This window comes from Myotis lucifugus, unplaced genomic scaffold (assembly GCF_000147115.1).
Source record: "Myotis lucifugus unplaced genomic scaffold, Myoluc2.0 scaffold_0, whole genome shotgun sequence".
NCBI classification, from domain to species: domain Eukaryota; kingdom Metazoa; phylum Chordata; class Mammalia; order Chiroptera; family Vespertilionidae; genus Myotis; species Myotis lucifugus.
The window spans coordinates 36,828,355-36,834,137 of record NW_005871048.1 but is presented as its reverse complement, the minus strand read 5'-3'; the positions used below and the strand labels follow the sequence as shown (position 1 = coordinate 36,834,137).

Below are 5,783 nucleotides of genomic sequence, written 5' to 3'. Positions count from 1 at the left end.
ATTAGAGGCCCAGTGCATGAAATTTGTGCACTCAGGGGGGTCCCTCAGCCCGGCCTGTGCCCTCTCACAGTCTGGAAGCCCTCAGGGGATGTCTGACTGACGGCTTAGGCCTGCTCCCAGTGGAGAGGTGGGAGAGGCTCCTGCCACCACCTCTGTGCTTGCCAGCTGTGAGCCTGGCTTCTGGCTGAGCGCACTGACCACCAGGGAGCAGCTCCTGTGTTGAGTGTCTGTCACCTGGTGGTCAGTGTGCATCATAGTGACCAGTGGTTCTGCTGTTCGGTCGATTTGCATATTAGCCTTTTATTATATAGGATTTCCTCACAGGAAATCATGAGACTAGGACCATGCCAAAGGGGACACATAGGTCTAATTTCTTCCTTACTGCATGAAAGAAAGACCATGACATGAAACTGCACTGGATTGTTACAGCCTACCACATAGTGGATCACTAATGCCTCACATATGATGCCACTTGTAAATGGATAAGCCAGATGTTGGGAACCGTACTGTCAACTATGTGTACTTGTCACTTTTCATAGGTTAGGGGGGGGACCAAAGGATCTCTGAGGGTGTGGATTAGGAAATCTCTTCTGGAGAAAGAATAAAGGTGGCCCCCCCCTACAGCCATGGCTGCCATAGTCGCTGCCCCTGGTCCAGGTGCTCCCCTGCCCCCCGACGAATTGCTTCCGAAAGGTGATGTGGAGAAGACTGAGGAGGAGCTGGAAGAGGAGGAGCCCGATGAGACCCTCTCGGAGAGACTCTGGGGTCTGACGGCAGAGAGGATCTGGTCCGCAGCCGGAGCCACTTTTGATCTCTCCCTCTTTGTGGCTCAAAAAAATGTACAGGTTTCCAGGACAGCCTTATGGATCGGGACACCTTCCTTCATATCCTGGTTCTTCCTCTTCTCTTTGAGACTGAGAAGTTGCAAATGGAGCAACAGCAGCAACTGCAGCAGCGGCAGATACTCCTAGGGCCTAACAGGGCTGTCAGGAGGAATGCCAGGGGCTCTACCTTCACTTCCTGGAAAGATCTAGATTGTTACTGCTCTATTTGACCTGTCTTGGTGGGAGAAGTTTGCAAATTCAATACTGTTTGAACTGATTTTTTTCTTTTTCTTTTTGGCACCAAAAAAAACCTGGTTGGGGAAAATTTCCCCTTCATTGTCTCATGGAGAGACTCCCAACTTGCAACTGTGCCCTCCAAGCCTTCCTGACTGACTTCTCTCCTCACTCTGACACCACAGTGCATCGATGCAGATGGTCACGCCAACTCCAGCCATCCTGCCTCTCCCTAAGTTACTCCCCACCGGAAGGTCTCCTCAGTGTCTGCTTGTGGAGTAGGAACTGATGCCAGTGGGAAGGATGTGCCCCTGACCATTAACGACCGTTTTGTTTTGACATGCACACTATATGAAATACAAAATGCATTACAGCTGTAGCTGGAAAGCAGCCACTGTGGATTTCTATGTCTGTTGGAAATGAGGGAGGGCTGGCAGCAGTTTTAACCGCAGGATGGGTACTGTGAAGGGCAGAGTAGGAGCTCACTTCCTCTGCACATTTTGGCCATTAGACCTGTGTGTGTGTCTAAAAGAGAAAAGAAAGTCAGTGCTCACTTTTGTAATTAAATACTTAAAATGATTTAAAAAAATAAAGGTGGCCTTAGGTTAGATTAGAGAAAGAAAGGGCTTCATCTTCTCTCTTGGTTGATGGCAACAGGACCAGACTCTGGTTGAGGAGGACATGATAGAGACACATAACCGTAGATGACAGGATGACCTTGGCTACTTGTGACACACTGAGGACTGAGGGAAATGGCTGCAGAGGATCCTTAGTGCAGGCAGTGGCTGACTGACTCTAGGACCAATACTTAAATTTCCATTTTATATTTTTTTCTTTTGTATGTTCTAATTCTCTTTTTATATTTTTGAGCCTTCAGTAAATTTTTTAAGTGCTACAGTCCAAGGTTCTTCATGTGGGGAATTAGGAATGGGGCTGTGTTTATAGCTGAGACAGTAGTTTAGGAATGTGAATTTTCCTCCTTCTGTACTCTTCCTGAAGTCAGCTTGGTGGTAGTTATCAGAAAATTAAATTGGCATTCTGGCTGAGTAGAGCGTCACATGCAAGGCAATAAGCTGAGTGCAAGTGGACACTATTGCCAATGTGAAACAGCTTCCTCACCTCCAAAGGGGGGAAATTGATTAGGGGTTAGGCCATGTTTTGATATTATATAGATGGGACTATCTAGCCAGCAGATATTTTAGTTGTAGATGTCAGTCACATAGGAAGAGTCATTCACGCCAGCTAGGCTAACTTGGCAATTAAATTGTAACAGCTTGTGGTACTTTACAACTACTATAGAAAATGCAACTGAAGAAATAAATTACCCATGGTTAATAGTTAATTATAAAATAGTGAGATTATTACCATCTCCAAAATGCCTAATATTGAGCAGAATATGATAAACACAGAAAATTGCGTTTATACCAAATGAAAACCAGATTTAAAACGAATGCAGCCTGCTTCCCATATGAGTTTCTCTCTACAATCTCTTTGACAAGATTGAAGGGACAAGTCGACCATCAAGACATGGAAACAAATGTTAATATGTTAAAACAGGTATTGTTTGGCATCGCTTTGTTTATGGGCCAAAGGTACAAATTTCTCCTGTTTCTTGGGAAAATTCTGTGGTTTTTGTTGCTGTCATGTCATAATTCCTATAATGCTGCTTAGGAGTCTTAAACAGATGCGGAAGGGATTATTTGCTTTCTACTATAGCATGGTGGGAAACTTAAGTTGATTTGCAAAGTACTGTAGTTCTTCAAAGGCACAAACATTTATTTGTTTGTTTATTTATTTATTTTATTATTATTATTTTCAATTCTCACCCGAGGATATTTTGCCATTGCTTTTTAGAGAGAGTGGGAAGGGGAGAGACAGAGAGAGAGAGAGAAACATTGATGTGAGACACATAGATGAGTTGCCTGTTGCATGCTTTCTCCCTCCTCTCCCCCCGCACCAGGGGCCTGGCTGGGGAGGAGCCTGCAACCAAGGTACGTGCCCTTGACTAGAATCAAACCCAGGACCCTTTAATCCACAGCCTGACACTCCATCCACTGAGCCAAACCGGGTAAGGCAAGGCACAAACATTTTTAAAAATGTAATTTAATATGGGCAGCTAAGAGGAAAGTGCACATAAAAAAAAAGTATCTGTTTATTTTCAGCATCAATTTTGTCACAAATATGTTGCAGTTCAGTTATTCTGTGTATATATAAAATTTCTGCAAATTTTGACAATTAAAGAGTCTATTTTGATTGGTAAGATATAGCTTGTTTGGACACAATTATGAATTTTACATTCATCACAATAAATTATATGTACACTTACACTGTACAGATATTTTAATGAGCTAAAACAGTGGTTGGCAAAACATGGCGTGAGGACCAAATTATCACACCCATTTTTACGTATTTTCTACATGACTGCAGTTGGTCAAACTGCAAAGTTTGAGGGCACGCTCTCCAAGACTGCTATCACTCTGACACTACCAGGAAGTTTGGAAGATTCCCCAAACCACCCAAACCTAGTGAATTTTGTAGTTCACTAGAAGGTTTCATAGCACTCACTGAAAGTTATTATTATACTTACAATCATGATTTATGACAGGGAAATTATACATATTAAAATCGGCCAAAGGAAGGGAAACATTAGACACAGCTTGGGAGGGTTCCTAAGGCAAAGCTTCCGTTGTCCTCTCCCATGGAGTAATGATCCATTACCATCCCAGCATCAGTATTTGACAATATCCATGAATTGGTGTCAGAGTTTTGTTGGAGCTTCATTTCATAGGAATAATGGATTGATTGATTACCCACATGATTGAATTCAGTCCCTAAATCACATGCTTGTTCTTTCTGGTGTGGCCAGCTAGTACCCTAAACAAAGACACTCCTATTAATGATGACATAGATCGCCTTCCAGAAGCATTTTTATACCTCTTGATCAAAACTAAATTAATTACACATTTAACATACAATTAATGCCAGTATCAATGTTTAGTCCTAAGCCATTAATGGGCAAATGTTACTGGTAAGAAAAAGGATGGTATGTAGGGAGTCTCCTTGCTAGGGTTGGATTTAAACCTCTGAACATTGTTTTGTGCTTTTGTGCATTGAGTAGGTTGATTAAATTTTGGGAAAGATCCAGCAGAAGGGCCTTATTGTTCCATCAGTAAACTTTTACCAAGATCCTCCTTTCAGCAAGATAACCAACAGGCAAACAGTTCTCCAATTGTTCACTTATCTGCTCCAGATAATGTGGGAGAAAAAATGGTGAGAAAAAAGTGGCGATCTACATGCTAAGGCACAGGTTATTGGATTCAAAGCAGTTTTTTTTCTAGATCTGTAAAGTCAATTTTTTTTCCTAATTCTAAGCCCTGTGAAGATTTGTCCTTTTTTACACATATTATTAAAATAAAAACTAAGCTATATTCTTTCTCCTGAACTTATTTGTAGGTTGTTACAGTAACGAATGATCATTAAAGAAATTGAAAGTAAAGTAGAAAGAGAAAACAAATAGTCTATTATTTCATCTATCTTCTTTTCTAATTTTAGATCTTAAAAATGAAGGTGTGCCTTTCCTCTTCATACTCTATATAACTTACCTTTTCCCATTTATTATTATACTTGTTCTTACAAATTATTACAGATTAAGAAAAACATTTTAATTTTTATATAATAATCCTTGCATGGGTTTAGCATTGTTAATTTAACCATTTGACTTTTGTTTTCTACATTTTTCTCAAATGGTGTTTTTGTTTCTTTGTTTGTTTGGTGGAGCAATATACCAGAATATCATTCCAAAATCCTTTTTATAAATTTATGCAAGCTGATAGGATAATCCAGAATCTTTCCTCTAATGCAGCGGTTCTCAACCTGGGGGTCGAACGACCCTTTCACAGGGGTCGCCTAAGACCATCGGAAAACACATATATTATTACATATTGTTTTTGTGATTAATCACTATGCTTTAATTATGTTCAATTTGTAACAATGAAATTGGGGGTCACCACAACATGAGGAACTGTATTAAAGGGTCTCGGCATTAGGAAGGTTGAGAACCACTGCTCTAATGGATATCAATTGCTTATATAATAAAACACATGTATTTACATAAGTTAAATTTCATAATCAAGTCAAATAAGTTTCTTATTTATAATTTTCTTTATCTTAGCAAATACTAAGACGTATTTAATACTATATTCATTTGCATGTTTAATCAATTGAATTTTCAGAAATGTTGCATATGAGGTAGAACAAAAATTAGTGTTGTCTAGGAAATATCATTGAAACTTATTTTGGTCAGTGTGGTTTGGCCTGAAATGGGCAGTCACCAGTAAGAGGATTAGAGGATGCCCTTTACAATTGGGCCACCCAGTGTGGTTTCCATCTCAGCTCTGCCTCCTAGCTGTTGTCCTGGATGCCTCCACCCTGTCCCCTTTTCTCTGCAGGTCATTTTAGCATGACTTCCACCTTCCACCTAGAAGTGCATGACACTGCCCCCTATTGCTCAGCCTGACCCCTCAATCCACTCTCTCAGTATTGGCAAGGTTCTAGGTTCTGAAGTGAGGTATTTTTTTCCTCATGCAAGGCGGAGCTGTCTGTTGTCAGTTCCTTGCTGTGCTTCTAGTGATAATAGCTCTTTATTTAGCTTCCTTTCTACTACAGCGTTTTTCTCCCTAGAAATTTGGCATGAGTTTCTGAGGGCTCGATCAAGGGAAGCATCTC

General features: G+C 40.7%; 1 pseudogene; it reads left to right on the top strand.

Annotated features, from left to right (window-relative positions):
• The first annotated feature begins 626 nt into the window (after positions 1 to 626).
• Positions 627 to 1,077, top strand: LOC102428313 (annotated as a pseudogene).
• Positions 1,078 to 5,783: the final 4,706 nt, after the last annotated feature.